Source organism: Peromyscus maniculatus, chromosome 9, assembly GCF_049852395.1.
Source record: "Peromyscus maniculatus bairdii isolate BWxNUB_F1_BW_parent chromosome 9, HU_Pman_BW_mat_3.1, whole genome shotgun sequence".
Classification (NCBI taxonomy): domain Eukaryota; kingdom Metazoa; phylum Chordata; class Mammalia; order Rodentia; family Cricetidae; genus Peromyscus; species Peromyscus maniculatus.
In genome coordinates, this window is record NC_134860.1 from 28,134,671 (window position 1) to 28,153,107 (window position 18,437).

Sequence of the window (18,437 nt, forward strand, 5' to 3'; positions counted from 1 at the left end):
ATTAGATTTTATAGAGATTTATAATCCAGAAGACTTCATAATTGGCACTTTGAATGTACTTTTACATGACAGTACAAAAAATGTCACATACTGATGTATGTCTCTTTAAGCAAAGATATAATGAATTAGTAGATTCAGATGTTCTGAGCCCCTTCTGATATCAAGTGCCCCATTACAGATGTGTGGTCTCATGGTCCACCCATCATACTTTATATGTGCAGTCTTATAACCTACCTATTACACTCACATGTGTGGTCTCACTGTTTATTTACATTATTTAACATTGGAATGACTGTCCATTCATCATGCTTACATGTGTGATCTCACTCTCTACCTATCATGCTTTCATGTATGGTCTCACTGACCACCCATTATGCTTTCATGTTTAACATTTTGTCTGACCGTCCACTCATCATACTTTCATGTGTGGTCACATTATCGAGCCTTCATGCTTACATGTGTTGTCATACTGTCTACCCATCAAGCTTACATGCATTGCCCATCAAGATAATGGCCTCATTCTGGGTGAATGCCTTGTTCCAACAAGAGTTACAAAATAGCAGTTCTCTAATTCTTCATTCCTATTGCATTTATGACATGGAATTCAGGAAGAACTTATTAAGCATCTGGTTACCCTGAAATAAAGAATATCAACCGAGTATATGTTTCCTTATTATATTTTTAATTTTCAGGTGAAGGAATCTCTAATAAGGTCAAATTTGCAATCAATGAAGTTTTTTTCTTGAGCTTTTAATTTTCAAACATAAATGTTTTGGCTTATTTTGTCATTAATATTTTGAATTCCTCCGATTTCCCATTTTAGAGCAGCAGGAATTGCTTACCCTATTGTCATCATCATCATCATCATCATCATCACCACCACCATCATCATCTTATTTTTCATTGTTTAAATTGTATTAAATAAAATGTCAAAAACACACAAAACTAAGAAGGATGGTGTAGCTAATTCCTGTATACCAATATGCTACCTTAAAAACAATAAACCTGGGGCTGGAGAGATGGCTCAGTGGTTAAAAGCACTTGCTCTGTTTTCAGGTTTGTGGTGATACTGTGTTCCCCAAAATATTTTGTACCCTAATAAACTTATCTGGGGTCAGAGAACAGAACAGCCACTGGAAACAGAGGCCAGAAAATGGTGGCACTCACACCTTTAATCCTAGCCTTCTGGAGGCAGAGATCCATCTGGATCTCTCTGAGTTTAAAGCCACACTGGAAACAGCCAGGCATGGTGACACACACCTTTAATTCCAGGAAGTGATGGCAGAAAGCAGAAAGGTATTTAAAGTATGAGGATGAGGAACTAGGCTGGTTAAGCTTTTAGGCTTTTGAGCAACAGCTCAGCTGAGATTCATTCTGGATGAGAACTCAGAGGCTTCCAGTCTGAGGAAATGGGATCAGCTGAGGAATTGGCAAGGTGAGAAAGCTGTGGTTTGTTCTGCTTCTCTGATCTTTCAGCATTCACCCCAATACCTGGCTCCAGGTTTGTTTTTATTAATAAGACTCTTTAAGAATCATGCCACACAGATTTCATTCTCAGCACCTACAAGACAGCTCTCAATTGTCTGTAACTCCAGTTCCAGGGGACCTGGTACCCTCTTCTCAGATCCATGGGCACCAGGCATATATACAGTACACAGACATACATGCAGACAAAACACTTATATACATATAAAATAATAATATAATATAAAATAAAATATTAACTGATGGTCAGTTGTGTTTCTTTTGTGTGTCCACTTATCTCCATTCTCATCTTTCTTCCATTTTCCTCTTGAAGTATTCAGGTTTCAATCTCATTAGTCTTCAGCTTCCATCCTTCTAACATAACAAATGTCCAAGGTAGGACGTGGAATTCTATTGCTTAACTTGTTTTGTTCATTAAAGTCTTTAGTATAGAGACTGTAAAATGCGATGATGCCAAAACAGAATGGAGCTCATCTTCATTCATGGAGCAGCCTGGTGTTGTTACTCCTGGCAAAGGAGCATTCCTCTGGGGATGATTTAGGAGTCCAGGTTTTTCTCATTTTGTGTTTCTGCCTTCCCCTAGGCCCATGATGCTATTTGCATCTAGATAGCAGAAGGGGAAGAGAGAGCAGGAAGGCACATGCATTTTGTAAAGGAATTAACTCTAATTGGCACATATGCCATTAGGCTGAGCTCAGTGACATGGCCACACAAGTGGGTCTGTTCCATAAGAGCAAGTGTCTGGAAAAAAGAATATATGAATTTGCTGACTAATCTTCCCTATGTACTCAAAAACTCTCAAATGCTTCTTGAATTCTCATTCTTTTCATCACTATTTACCTTTGTTATGTGCTGTGGATATTCGATAAATAAAACACTGATTGGCTAGTAGCCAGACAGGAAGTATAGGCGGGACTACCAGAGAGGAGAATTGAGAAAACAGGAAGGCGGAGAGAGGAGATGCTGCCAGCTGCCACCATGACAAGCAACAGGTAAAGATACCGGTAAGCCACAAGCCATGTGGCAACTTATAGATGAATAGAAATGAGTTGATTTAAGCTATAAGAACAGTTAGCAAGAAGCCTGCCACAGCCATACAGTTTGTAAACAATATAAGTCTCTGTGTTTACTTGGTTGGGTCTGAGCAACTGCAGGACTGGCAGTTGAGAGAGATTTGTCCTGACTGTGGGCCAGGCAGGACTGGAGAAAACTCCAGCTACAGTTATGTTTAAAAAGGATTGTTTTAGGTCATAATATACATTTTCTTATCTGTGAAAAAAGAAAAATACTCCCTCAATAAAATACCCAAACCCAGGCCCAGAACTTTTGCTTTCAAAGTAAGGATGTGGAAGAAGATGAGTGAGCCTAGAATTAGGTGCAGTTTTCTTTTCCTTTTTTCCTCACTAGGAAATCATACTTGTCTATAAACTAAGTGCATATTTTCTTGATTTTAGGAGAAAAATGTGGATTGCAGCAGTTGTGAGTTTGTCAGATTCCTGAAAACCTGGAGACCATATCCTGACCAGGGAAAGGCTGATTAATACTCATGACAGAACCCAAGTAAAGAAGGCCCCATAGTGCTCAGTAAATTGAGACTCCAGAGAGCTGGCATCATGCACAGAGTTGGTGTCTACACATCAGGAGCTATAGACTCTGTACAGTGCTGTCAATTTTAATACAGTGGGGTCAAACCTCTGTGAGGTGAGAAGTACACTGAATTGCATCCTGTAGGGTTCAGTGTACACACCAAGGCGCTGCAGGTACCCGCCGTGGGGGAGGGGCACCCGGAAGTACTGTGCAGGAGAGGAGGCCCTATCTCTGAGTTGTCCTGCTGATTCGTGTTACCTCCTGGCTGGGTTACCAGTCTGGACTGGGCGATGGGATTGTGTAGGCTTTCTAACACGGCAAAGGTTTGCTTTCCAGGAGGACAGCATTCAGTACAAGCAGTCCCTGTTCTGCTTTGCCCTCTGATTTCAGGGATGATGACTTCATGTGTAGATATCTTGTAGTTCACAAACTGAAGGATGCACAAAGCCTGCCCCCCATACACACTGCCTGTGCTCTGTGGCTACTGTGTAGAAATTCTTGTGACTCAAGAGTAAGAGGCTGTGCATTTTCATTTGGCTGGAGCCCTGCACCTGAACTCATATCTAGATTTAATAATCATAAATGTTTTTGTATATTTTCTCTATTATTTCTTCCCATCTCTTTCCTGTCTCTCTTTGGAAGTATTTTAAAGCAAATTATAGCCATCAGTTCACCATTCCCTGATGTTTTCAGAAACATGTGGTTTAAAACATCTGGGCACAGTACATCTGGACACGTGGAGTAAGATGAACTATTCCTTTGTTCTTGTCTGCTCTTGCTCCTCAGTGCAGCCTCCCAGTTTCCTGGAAAAGGCTGTTGTTAAGCCTCCTTTACTTCCTTCCTCCTCTGCCTCTAGACAAGGTCTGTGTGCTGCTTTATGATAACGTGCTCTGGTAGTTTCTTAAGCTGGGACAGTCCCACTGCTACCTCTGCTGTGGACCTGCCACGGAGGCAGAGCACCTTCTTCTGGGGAGACTCAGGCTTGCTCTTATCCAGGGACATCAACTATTTTCTCCACCCACTTTATTGCCTATCATGGGGGTTATCTCTGGATTTGACCTAGACAGTATTCTTGGCATGAGTTCTTGAAGGGTGTTACTTGTGTGGCATCCATTAGTGTAGTTAGTGAAGCCACAGGTCATCTGAAGGTTTGGCAGGTGACAACTTGACGTTTCCATTTTAAAAGGCCACAGATATGTTTAGTGAGTTCATCTCTTCACTGATGCTTGCTATTGGAGTACATCATTTCATGACGCAATTGCAGGCATCAATTCTAATTGTCATTTCTTTTTCATTTATTACATAGACATCTATTCTGCAAAGAACTTTCTCTTCACCAAGGGCAGTTTGAAATTCACCTTTTCATTACCTCAACAAGGACTTCTTTAACACTGTTCTTTAGCTTGCCATGCTTATTACATGCATTTTAATGTTTTAGAATTAAATGTGCAATTGTTGACATTGAGAGCCTGCTTATATACCATCTGGCATCACCTAATTCTCCCAGTGTTATGTGTTCCAGGATTCGGGAAACACTACTGTGTTCCCTGTTTCAGAGATTCAGAATCAAAAAGAATGAAGTCATGCTACAGACGCTATGGGTGGATCTTGGGCTGGAACCCAAGTGCTCTGACTCTAGAACAGATAATAAACACTCTTTCTTTATTAAAATTATTTTTGCTTATTTTTGATAATTTCATACATGTATACAATGAAATATGCTACCATCTACTCCCATTTCTGTCCTCCTGTCCTCCCCATATCCTCTCATGTCCCTATGTGCCTTTCCCCATTTCATCTCTCTCCCTCCCTCCCTTGCTCTCTTTCTCTTTTTCTGTCTTTCTTCCCAAGTCCATTGAGTGATGCCCGTGTATTCACAGGTGTGATGCAACCCATGGGAGCACAGGGAAGCTATCAGTGCAGCGTCCCATAAGAGGAATGTCTCTCCCTTCCAAAAGTTCCTCATGAAGAAGTGGGACTTGGGGAGCACCCACCCTGTCTGCACTAGAACTGTAGCTGCCTGGATTCTGTGCAGGTAGCCATGTCATATCCAGAAGGTGGCATTTCATAGCACGCTTCCACCCTCCAGCTCAGAACACTTTCCTGGGTAGTCAAAGAGAGAGAGGGAGAGGGAGAGGGAGAGGGAGAGGGAGAGGGAGAGGGAGAGGGAGAGGGAGAGGGACAGAGACAGAGACAGAGACAGAGACAGAGACAGAGAGAGGCGGGCTAGGAGGACATGCAGAACTCTCATAATTGATCTGTGTTCCCACTTTGAGCTGGAGGTGCCTCCCTGGCCACTGTGATTTATTGTTCTTACAGGTTTAAATCAATAATCTGAGTATATTAGAGCCCAGATTGACCTAATAAACTTCACGGAATTTCCCAACAGTACTTTTGTAACTTTTGGATGAAACTTTTAAATCTTTCTCTTTTCTTTACCAGTCTTAATAATTTAACACTGTTGTTTAGAAGATACCTCACAGAGACCACTGCTTCTGCTTTTAGGAAGGGAAAGCTATTACACAACAGGACAGTCCAGGCAGAGAGCCAGGCTTTGTCCGGCCCTCTGAAGCACCCTTGAGGAGTGTGCCTCCCACAGACCCAGGCTTTGCTTCCATGCAACTTTGAAACACAGGGCTGTTTGCCAGCCTGCCATTGGCTTTGCCTTTCTGCATGAGAGAGATTTCATCACTTGTCACACACACGCTGAGCATCTCCCAGGCCTAGAGGATGTGCAGAGAGAAACTGATGCTGGTTAGTGGCTGCCTTGCCCTTTCTGTTTATGTGAAAATTATGAGCCAGCCATCATATGATATACATATATATATCTGACATATATGATTATATATATGATATATATGGTCATCATACACACACTCTTACACATATAATGCTAGACAAATGATCTACAAGAGATATATCTACAGTTTTACTTGGGTAATATTAAGAAAGAAAATATTTGGTATTTTATGCCATTCATGAAATTTTAAGCCTTTGGGAACAATTTAATCTTATAGTTGATGAAGTCCACTGGTTTAAATAAGTTTTCCAGAGGTTATTAGCTTACTGAATATAGAGATGAAAGCACAGCCCAGGTTTCTCAGGCTTCCTGACCAATTAACTAAGGTATATCATAATCAACTCTAGTTATTTGGTTGCAGGCAATAAAGACTACACTGGACTCATTTCAACAGATGGTGATGCATATAAGGTGGGTTCTGGGCATTTTACCAAGTTCATTGTCAGTTTTACTGTGATTTGGAAGGACAGACATTGTGATGGTAGGGTGGATGGCAGTAGTGGAGAACAGTTTGGTGGTACACACTTATGGATGCAGCACTCAGTAGACATGGGGTACAAGTTGCTGTCAGCCTGGGTGATATGGACCCCATTGAAAACAAACTGCAATAAAAACAAAACCTCCAAATGACAACAACAACAACACCCAGTGATGGGGAGATGGCTCACTCGGTAAGGTGCTTGTTGCACAGTCATGAGGACTCACATTCAGATTCCAGCATCCACATGAAAAGCAAGGAATCCAGAGCTTCTAATCCCAGCGCAGGGAAGGCAGAGACCAGAGAATCCCTGGAGCTGGCTGGTCAGTCATGCTAGCTCAGTTGGTAATCCTCAGATTCAGTAAGAAACACCATCTCAAAATAGTAAGGTTGACAGTAATTGAGGAAGACATCTGCCACTGACCTCTAGGTACACAGGTATACACACACACACACACACACACACACACACACACACACACACACCCTAAATGGTGAAATATATGACATAAAAGATTTATGCATTGTTATGGGGGAGCCATGAGTTGGTGAAAGCTGTAGCTGTGACCTTCTGTGTGGTCACACAATGGTGCCCCCCCCCCCAGGCATTTTCAGCACAGACCCAGCTCTTGACTCCTGAAGGTCCTCAGTATGCGCTTGTTGAATGAAAGAACGACTGAATGAACAAAGTAATGTCAGAGTGCCCCTAGGGTTGGGCTCCCAGCATTCAGTTGGTAACTCGAAAGTGCTGTGTCTAGACTCATGAAAATGATGTTCCTTGTTTCATCCACCTGCTATGAGCAGCTGAACTGTGAGTTCCCGGAAACCTGGCGTGCCTTGATTTACTGCGCTGTTGATTTAGTTCCCTGAAGGTCATCTCACTGCAGTTTTCTGCCTGAACTGTGGCAGGATCGAAGTCGGTGGTGGTCCCCAGGGAATAAACTGCAGGTGTTGGCTCTCAGTCTTCTCGGAGTACACATTCGCTCCAACTTTCATAGGGCTGTCTTTACTCACACTGGCCTTGAGGCAGCTGATGACATTTTATACACAGGCTCTGTGACCTGCAGTTCACAGTGCTGTAGCTGAATTACCTCTAAGATAAGAACACTCTCACTTGGTAAAATATGTCTTTGTTTCCACGAGCTTGGAGAGAGAGACCTTAGGCGTTCCCACGTTGATGGTGCTGAGCTGGTGACACAGATCAGACCCAAACCTTCAAGTGTGGCAAAAGAGAAACAACCGAAGCCGGTGTGATAACTCAGCTGATGAAGTTCGGCATGTGAGCATGAGGACACATGTTTGCCCCTCAGCCCCCACGTCCAACCCTGGGTACAGTGGCATGTGCCTGTATTCCAGGACTGTGGGACAGGGAAGTGGGGAGATGGTCTCTGGGATCAACATGCCTCTTCTAAGCTGCAAGTCCTAGGTCCCAGGGAGAGACCCTGTTTCAAAACATAGGGAGATGGCTCCTGAGGAATGCCGCCTGAGTTTGACATCTGGCTTCCATATGCATGCACACACAAGTGCACACTTACACGTGTACATGTGTGCACCTGCACATATGTGTATGTGCACACACACACAGACTTTGGAAACTATTTAACAGTTTTCTACTCTCTAGAACATAGGGGAAAGTTAGTCATCTGCAAATTTTGAGGGTGAGACACCTAGGCGGCTCCTCTTTCCAGCAGGTGAACACTGTTGACTTACATTCCTGGGGATGGTCTAGAGGCATTTGTCACAAACATGGCTGGAGATTCTGGATAGAAACTGGACGATCTAGAGACTCTGCATATTAATGGAGCCTTGGAGGTGTTTGCATGTTACAGTGAGAAATTTTAAGGACTTACTGTGTGGATGCATCAAGAAGTTTCAAGTGGCTAAGAAAACCTGTCAACAAGTTCTTGTGCTAGGCCATTTGCAAAGGGAGCTTTTAAATCTAACTTTAACCTTGAAGGAAAACAAACAAAAATTAAGTTTGCTCGTTGTCCATTTTTATTGAACTAGAATAACTGTTATGTCAATCATGTCACTCCTCTGCTCTAAGTATTGCAAGGACTGACTTTCCTCCTCAGCAGAGGAGCCTCTCCCTGCCAAGGGCCCTCCCTCCCCTTCCCCCCTGCTCTCTTTCTCCTCTCACTATTTCACAGGCTCATGGGTTTCTTGCTGTTCCTCAAGCATACCTGCCCTTCAGCCCTTACCAGACACCGAGCTTCTGTGTGGAACACCGGCCATGGCTCATGGCATAAAAGTCTCTCAATAAGGCACCATCTCCCTGGTCATGCCAAGGTTACGATATGTCCCCTTTCTGCATTTAGCACTTAACTCTCCATATTCCACTTGACACATCGTCTATTATGTTTATTGTTTCTCTCTCTTTCTATTTCTAGAAGCCAAGCTTCATCGGTGTAAGATTCTTTGTCTTATTTATTCAGCGATGTGTCTTTTATTGAAGTTTCTATGGTGATGGGGATGCCATTGAGGCTAATTGAACACTTAAAATGTGGCTTATGTAAATGTATTTTAGGTTTATTTAATTTAAATTTTAATAATCACATTTGACTCCACCCCTTACTGGACACTGCAGATCATAAAGGTTTATTTATTAGATTAAAAAATAATTATTAGAACATTCACTGCTCTTTAAACTTCAAATAGATGAGCTAGAAATTGTGTTTGAAATGCATATTCTGGTTTAAGGTATCTGGAGTGGGGTTCAGAAGTCTATTTCTAACAAGATCCCAGGCAAAGCATCTGTGGTTTAGGGAACAAGGTTATACAATATCAACACTGCCTTACATTTACTTCTTCATTTCCTAGACAAGAAAGAGTAATAAAACTTACCTACTAGATCCAAATAACGTACCATAGTTACAAAGAACCACAGAAAGAAGAAAGGACCCCCCCATCTGCTTGAACGTTACTCTCTTGGTATCTTGTGTCTCCAATTTGGTTGAATTCAGTTGTGGTTAATTTAGTTTTTTTTTTTAAATTAAGTTCTAATTTTCATGTCAGTTTGTAGTGGCTTAATGTGCCTGCTTGACTTGCAGTTCATTTTCCAGGTCACTGAAGATTCATGCCAATTACCTTTCACTAAGAATTCTCCGGTTGGGCTGGACCACTTGGTTGGGCATCCTTCTGTTACCTGGTACAGCTGGGCTAAATCAAACCCCTACAGTAAAACATCTCATCAGTCTCTGCCATTGTTTTAATCACATTGTTCATCTACAGAATAAGCATCACCTAGTTATTCCCTTGGGGAAGAGTTTAAATCTTGTTCATAAGCCTTACTTTGTCACAAAACTGTGGTTGCTTCTCTTAATTACTATGCACACTTTTCCAGGTGGATTTTTGTCACAGCAGTAAATTTTGGAGCAGATCAATTTCAGGTGTTGTTAGGATTTAACAACAATTAAGGGTCTGATGAATATATGAATATTGCCTGATTTATCATTCCCGTATAGGCTCTTCACAAATACATTAGAGGCATAAAGTGCACTGCCTGTCAGAAACAAAAGCATAAGAGTGACTACCTTAAAGATTCAATTTAGTTTGTTCTTTTCAGAAGGAAGTGCGGAATGGATGTGTGTTGAACCCATTTAGCAGAGACCCACTCTATCTTCTAGTCTTGCCTGACCCAGGCTTCCTGGAATGTAGTAGCTCTGGCTACTGACATAGTGACGTATATTCTTTATATTTCTTTTTTCATCTCTTTGCCTGGAGTGTCCTTGACCCCATCTGCACTGCCCCCTAGTCCTCAAAGATAGCTTTTGTAGCAGGTGTAACAGCAATACAATTGTAGCAGTAGGTAAATTTGTTGAGCACTTTTGGTATTACAATTATCTCAATGTGCTAAAGCAATTTACATATATTTTCTCATGTGATCTCCACTATATGGATGCTTTAGGCCAGCATTTACTGTCTTCTTCCTGAGATTCTCCTCCCTTCTCTTGCTCAGAGGCCAATGGGACAGGTTTTTATTAATCAGGAACTAGAATCATGGGGTCTCTCCCTTCTCATATGATCACTATTCACTTATCTGGGGTTCTTTTGCTCTACCTAGATAGGAATTGTGAGTAAGCTGGAGAAGTTTTTCCAACTCTGGTTCTGGGTAGATTTTGCAGCCTTTGGTTTCTGACAGCTATGAGCAGCAGCAGGTGGCACCCTCCAGTGTTGCCCTCCAGTTGGGTACAGGGCCTGAGTTCTGTGGGGTGCAGCCCTTGGGCATGCCTCTAGTAATGGTACCATTATTCCTGTGGTGACAGAGTTCTTGTGTAGGCCTAGGAAGTGGAAATTCCCTAGCCCTCAATGGTGACTAACCTTCCAGCTTTCAGGCTTCCTATAGGAACTCTAAAGATCCTGACAGAAACCAGTGGTCCAGCTCTTGGGCCCAGGTGCCTGAGACCCTTTATCCTTAGGACCTGACAGACCTGTGGAACTCTTCCAGTGACAAGGACCTCCGATATCCTCTTACAGCCATGCATCCCTCCTTAGCTGCAGCTCTGTCTTCCCCTTTCTTCTCTTTGCTCCCACAATCCCTCATTGTGTATGGCATGGCCACTCTGAAATTTTAGATGCCTGTCTTCAGTACTGTTGCTGTCACATTGCTGCTGGTTCAGTAGTAGCCACTGCTTTTTGTCACTACTGTTCTTCCTCATCACTGCCGCTGCTTCACTGCCGCTGCTTCACTGCCGCTGCTTCACTGCTTCACTGGCACTGCTTCACTGCTTCACTGCCACTGCTTCACTGCTGCTGCTTCACTGCTTCACTGCTTCACTGCCGCTGCTTCACTGCTGCTGCTTCACTGGCACTGCTTCACTGCTTCACTGCTTCACTGGTGCTGCTTCACTGGCGCTGCATCACTGGCGCTGCATCACTGCTTCACTGGCGCTGCTTCACTGCTTCACTGCTTCACTCTGCTGCTTCACTGCTTCACTGCTTTACTGCTGCTGCTTCACTGCTTCACTGCTTCACTGCTTCACTGGCGCTGCTTCACTGACACTGCCGCTGCTTCACTGCTTCACTGCTTCACTGCCGCTGCTTCACTGCTTCACTGCCGCTGCTTCACTGCCGCAGCTCTGTTGCTGTGGTTCCTGCCACCATGCTGTTAGAACCACTGCTGCTTCCTCCTTTATGGTGCCACCTCAGTCCATGTTGGGAATGACAGAGATCAAAACTAGGACAGAAAAGACCACGAGAGAGACGCCTTTTACAGGGTCTGGCCTTACAATCCTGAGGGATGGGGGTGTGCTGTGTAGGATGATACTCCTGGCTACTTCCAAAGTGAGCTGAGAGCCTGCATGGCTAGAAAAAAGTGTCTGCACGATGAACAGCTGGCCTCTGCACAAATGATGCCCTGTGTTTATACTATCATGGCATTGTCCCTCTCACACTAATTACAGCAGTTCCTCGGTGGGCCACCAGGAGTGCTCTTCCTGGTACCTGGGTGAAAATGGCTGCAGGGAAAGACCCACAAAAACTGTCATGGCTTGGGTAGCAACTTCAGGATCCAGGAGCTGTGTTTTAGCACCAAGCAGCTGTGACTGTTCCATCACCGCCATAAGGTGTCCAGAGTGTTCCAAACAATTGGTGTTAACAGATAGATGGTCTGGCCAGATGTGAGCTGACAGTCCTTAAAGGGTCAAGGCCGTTAGAGTACTGGAGAAGAGCCTGGCAGCTGCAAATCAGCCCTTTCCAATTTCTTTGCTTATTACATGGAGAAAAAAAAATCTCTCAGAGGTGCCTAGAATAATATCTTCTTATTAACAATGACAGTGATTTCAATAGTGTGTACCAGTGCTTTAACAGTGATCAGCACTTGCCTGAGCAGGGTCCCTTTAATCTACATCAGTCCTCTTCGGTCATAGCCTCATGTGCGTGTCCTCCGTGCTCAGCCATTTCGGAATCACAGAGGGGGCCTGACTCACTTGATTTTGTCTCTCCAGGGTTTTTCTGGCTGTAGAACGCTATTTTGTTTTTCTATACAGAAAGTATTTCCAGTAGTGAACTCGAAGCCAGAGCACTCTTGATCACTACGTACAATTGAGGACCCGAGTTCAGTTTGCTGAAGTTGAATAAAATAGGGGAAGTCAGTTGAAGCTAAAACATAACCTAACTTTAATGCTTTAAAGATGGGCCCAAGGCTCTGCCAAGAGCTTTGAAGTTCTTTGTTTAAAATGGTGTTTAATGATACACTGGAAACTGTTTGCAAGCTATAATGCACATGCATGTATACATATGCACTGATTACAAATTTTATTGATATAAAGGTTGCATAGCACACAGTCTATAAATAATGATCACTGTCTTTATTATTAATTCTAGTTTACAGATTCTTATATAATGTGTTAGTTGATTTTTGCCAAACTATTATTTCCATAGCCAATCTGTGTTTGAAACTAATGATCAAGTGCTTTCTGTCATCAGTGTTGTATACTAGGTTTAAACACTTGAGAATTATATTTCTTTCCATTTGGGGACATTCAGCATGTAACAGCTACAAACGTGGAACACACTGACTCGCTCATTTTCCAGCACTTGTCAGTTAACAAAATATCAAATCTTACCATAGCATTTACTGATTTGGCTAATTTCAATCTACTAAGGTGGTGGAAGAGATGAGCTTGCATTCTGCATCATAGCATGTCTAATATAGAAATATATCAGCACAGATGATAATTTTTAAAATTACTTTTATTACATTTAGTTTATTTATTGATTTGTTTTTAGTGTGTGTGTCCTTGTGTTTGTGTGGTGGTATGCATGTAGAAGTTAGAGGACAACTTGTGAGAGTCAGTTTTCTGCTATCCATATGTGGGTCCCAGGGATTGAACTTGGGTCTTCAAACTTGGCAAAAGGCACCTTTACTGCTGAGCCATGTCACTCACCTCAGTGCAAATAATCTTAATAATAAAGGAATAGGATGAGTTCTGTGTGAGCATTGCATATAAAATATTTCCATTTGTTAGTTATAGCTTATCTGTTTTTATAACTATACCAGCTAGTTTTAAATAATGAGCATGCTTGACAACCGGCTGGCACAGCTTCAAAATTCAACAGGTGCACAGACACTTAGAGGCAACAGTAAGGTACGCAGCTGGGTCAGTCGGTGCTGCTCGCTTCTCAGGCTCGGCGTGGGACAGCCAGGCTTTGAATTCCAACTCTGCTTTCGCTTTCGGTTTATAAATTGAATTTCTCACTGTTTGTTAGAGCTTATTGTAAGCTGTGAAGCAGCTGAGTGGTGTGAAGATTTCCAAGACCAGCGAGACTGGTTAAAAATGGCACAATGTTGGTGAGCGCTGTCTGTCTGAGTCAGCCCCATGCTAAGTGGGTATTAGCCTGAAGAGGTTAGCATGGCTATTATGTTCACTCTGTAGAGAGAGAAACCAAGGCTTGCATGAGGTAGGGGTGTCTTGATTACAGTGGAGACGTGACTCAGATGGATCAGACCCAAGAAATAATCATGACTTCCTCAGAGGAATGCACAGCCAAAATGAATGAGAAATGGCGGCACAAAGGTCGAAGTCTTATCTGGTCCTCATTCTTTCTGAGTGGGATGTGGGGAGAAATTCCTTTCTCCCTACTAGGTAGAAAAACATCTGGTGCTTGTTACAGATCAAGACGAAATGCAGACACATACAGAGGTAAAGAGCAAAGGGTTGGGGCAGAGCCCTGTGGAAGTATGGCTGCTCAGCATGCACAGAGACCCTGGGCTCCATCTCCAGTACTTTAGGGGAAAAAGGGAGCATGACTGTGTATCCTGTTTCCTAGCCTGTTGGTGCTGCTTGTTGGCTGTGACAGAATGCCTGGTGGAATCAGGAAGAAGCCTGGGGATTAGATTCAGAGGGTCAGTTCATTATGACTGGAAGGCCATAGCAGAAGCTTAGTTCACATCATGACGGGCAGGAATCATACATAGAGACACAGGAAGTGGCCACGATATACCTTCAAATATCTGCCTTGAGTGACATGCTTCCTCCAACTCTCACCTCCTAAAACCTCCATAGGCTCCCCAAGTGGCACTCTGAGATATAGACCAAGTATTCCAAACATAAGCCCATGAGAAACATTTCATACTCAATCCATAAAACCTATAGATGTTAAAAAAATTGAAGAAAAGAATATACATACCAATACCATGTCTAAAACATAAAATAGAAATAACATCAGTGGGGTAAAGTCAACATTCGTGTTTATTTATAGTGTGTGTTCCCACTGCTCTTCCTTCGGTTTAGGATGAGGAATACTTTTGCTGACTGCATGCATTCACTGTCTGGGTAGAGACACTTAGTGGCTAGAACTACAGAAACAGTCAGGATAAAAACACAGGATCCCAAAGCCATATCCTGCTTATTCCAGCTGTCCCACAAAAGTGGTCACTGGGCATTAGCCAGCACTGTGTGGGTGGCTGGATCTCAGCTCCCATTTCTTACTTTTATCTGTCCCTTGATAGGTGACAAGCAGGAAGGGCAAAATCTGTTACTCATACATTCAGTTCTAGTTTCCTGGATAATTTCAGGTTAGATCGAACATCGGGATTCTTCCTCTATTTCCACGTCTGTTCTTCTGAGTCTCAGCTCTGTTTCTGTCATTCTGATGAGGAAGAAAGATGAGATATTTCCTCTCCAAAGTGCTTATCCATCCCAACGGCAACAGCAATCTAAAATTCATACCTTGGTGCAGGCTACGTTTTCATACCTCTAGCACCTTGGAGACATTGCCTACAAAGAACAAAATCATCTGGAATGACATTTGGTCACTGACCTAAATAAGGGCACTTCTGGGGCCTTTAATCTATTGCAGCAACAATCACATTTGACCACAGCCAGTGGAATGTGTCCCCCTTTACATTCAGTTATGTGACCAGTAAAATTATTTAATCAGTTCTGTTCTGCAGCCCATAATATATAAGTCCTATGTGGTTGGACTAATAAATCTTTATCCTTGTCTTGACATTCAGATGACTAACTGGTTATGGTACCTTGTAAAAGTAGTTCTAGGTTTTGCACCCAAGAATATGTCAATCAGATGTGGGGAGACCACCGAGTCTATAAAGAGCTTATAGAATATGCACAAGAGCCCACGTTCAGTCCTCAGCATCCATGTGAAATCTTGGTGTGGCTGCAGATGCTTGCAATCCTAGACCTGGAGAGGCAGGCAGATCTCCGGGGATCACTGACCAGCCAGCAGCCAGTACAGTCTACTTGCCAAGGTTCAGGCCAGTGAGAGACCCTGTCTCTAAAAACAAGGTAGATGGCTCCTGAGGAATAACATCCAAGGTTGATGACATCTGACTACCATATATGCACTGCATACATGTGCAAACACACACACACACACACACACACACACACACACACACACACACACACACACACACTGGTCATTTTCATTTTTAGATGGCCAAGTTTTATAGGGTGGTAAGTGTGGTGTATAAAAGAAAGTGGGGAATAGAGGCTCTGTACTGACTGAAGGTAGACACAGATATGTGGCATCTGTAACATCATAATCTACATAGCTTTTTATAAATGTTGTTTAAAAAAAACAGTGGCATATTGTAAGAATAAAAGCCATCTTTGAGCCTGGCTCATGCTTGCTCTGTGAAGAACACTTCCTGAGACATTCTAGTGGTTATTAACTGAAGCAATGTTTAGTATATTTTATTTTGTAGCACATTGTTAATAGCACTGGTAATATCTCATTTTAAAGATGAATTTTAAAAACATAAATTTGTTCTCTTTTGAGTATTTTAATAGCTTGATTTAAATTACAGTTTTGTTACAGTATATATGCACCTGGCATCATTGGACTACTCCATTCTTATACATTCAGGGATAACCAGCTTCCTGATGATGTTTTCTCTCTCTGCGTACTTTGTTCTACGCATAGAACTATAAGCCTATAATTACATAGTTTTTTTTTTGAAAAGCCAAGAAGAGGCTCTTCTCTTAAGAAATAAAACCTATCCCTAACAGAGAATTTAAAGCATACAGAATACTTAGTTCAGCTTCTTTGGAGACAGAATTGTATCAGTGTTTCAACGTCCATTGAGAAAAAAAAGTTAGCACAGTTTTCAGGAACCATAGAGAATTGGCTCTAGGTTCTGTACAGATACTGTATGCATGGATGCCTGAAATCTGTGCAGATACCAGATGCATGGATGCCTGAGAAATTTAGAGGAAGCCCTTTAGTGTCTACCTGTAAGCAGTGCACACTCCCCTGTATGTTTTATATTTAGGTTACTTCTACTAATGTGATATAAATGTAGTATAAATTCTTGTCACCATGTGTTGCATAGGAAATGATGACAAAGGGAAAAGATCTATACAGTTGCAGTGAAGATGCATTTTTAAAAAATTTCTAAATACTTTTGGCTTCTATTGGTTAAATCTACAGATTTGGGACCTGAAAATAAAAATCGTTGCCTAAATGAAGATGCTACCTTATGTGTTCAATCTCATTCCTGGAATCTAAGGCTTCTGACTTGAATAGAAGAAGAAATGGCAGCTTTTCTCAGAATTCTGAGAAGGAATTGAGACAAGTTCATGGAAGCTGGCTCCTGAAAACATTGAGAGTTAGGCAGGAAAGAACCGAGTAAAACTTAGACTACGGAGGCCAGAGAGTGTCTTGGCTCGCACTGCGACAGTGTGAGCATAACGAGCCTACACAATACCACTAATTGTGAACTCTGTAGTATTTTGTGCCCACAAATGTTAATCTATTAGGCTTTCTAGTCACTGTGTTGAAAAGTCTCAAAATATACGTGTTGATTGGTCTCATTCGGAGTGTTTTGTGAGCCTGTTCTCTTTCTCCTCTCCTTATGCTTGCATGGTGCTGCCAACCATACAACGGTACTTCACTACATTCTAAGGAATGAAACAGAAGAAAAAGGCAGAGCCATGTTATACTAGGAACTTCTAAGAATCTGATTCAGCTAATATAGATTTTCCTAACCCATCTCAACTCTGAAATAATTCTTGATGGATTTTGTAACATGTTCCATAAAACAGATAAATACACACATAGAGTTAAAGTTTAGCTATATAAATATATATGTATAGCTCAAGGCTAATGAACTGGATAGTATTGCAGCTTAAAAATATTCACTGTGGCTGCAGAGACAGCTCAGAAGTTAAGAACACTGTTTGCTCTTTCAGATGACCCTGGTTCCATTTCCAGCACCCATGTCAACCATCTGTAGCTCTGGTTCTATGTGATCTAGCACCATCTTCTGGCCTCCATGGGTACCAAGCACACATGTACTATTCAGACATACATGTAGGCAAAACACTCATACACATAAAGTAAAAATAGAAATAAAATTTAAAAGCATGAACCTTTTTTCATTTTTAAGTTTGTGCAGCTTAATGAGGTACAGTATTATAATTCAAGGAGTGTATATTATATGTGTGATTATTAAATCATGTACTACATATTTCTAGATCTTTAGTAGTCAGCCATTGTTGTCTTTTGGGAATTCGGCACTCTTCTAGTCATTCTGAAGCATGCCATGAGGTGTAATTGCCTAGTAATTGCTACTACGCTGGAGAAGAAACAGGAGCAATTCGTTTACACTGGTTTCACTGCCCACACTAAGCTTCTTTCTGTTCCCTCCCCAACTCTCTTCCCAGTCTCAATCACTACTGTGTTCTGTTCTTCTACAAGGTTGGACATCATTTCTTCAAAAGAGTGGAAATGATAACACGAATGCATTTAAAGTCCTCACTGCAGTTTGGCTCTCTCCTTGTCACAAGTAAAGGGCCTAGAATGCTTTTTAATCTCTTCTAACATGGAAGAAAGGATCCTTTCTCTCCATTGGCTAGTCAATGCACCTTTGTGTTATATCCATTGGGGCCATTTGTAGGTTCTTTCTTTCTCTTTCTTCTCTCTCTCTCTCTCTCTCTCTCTCTCTCTCTCTCTCTCTCTCTCTCTTTCTCTCTCTCTCTGGTTTTATTTTATTTTTGAGACAGTGACATGCTATGTGGCCCAAACTGGTCTCATACTTGTTTTGTAGCCCAGGCTTACTGAACTCATAGAAAGCCTCAGCCTTCTGTGTCCTGGAATTACATGTGTGCACCAATCCATCCT

The 18,437-nt window shown here is 42.1% G+C and overlaps 1 protein-coding gene across 7 annotated transcripts in view; it reads left to right on the forward strand.

Annotated features, from left to right (window-relative positions):
- Positions 1-18,437, forward strand: part of Fhit (fragile histidine triad diadenosine triphosphatase) — a 1,536,882-nt gene that overhangs the window by 192,745 nt on the left and 1,325,700 nt on the right. The window contains exon 1 of one of the 7 annotated variants that reach the window (XM_076544521.1): positions 6,195-6,283. The exons of the other annotated variants lie outside the window; for them this stretch is intronic. The gene's annotated coding sequence lies outside the window, so the exon portion shown is untranslated. Of the gene's footprint in view, positions 1-6,194; positions 6,284-18,437 lie in introns of those variants that run through there. 7 annotated transcript variants of the gene reach the window in all.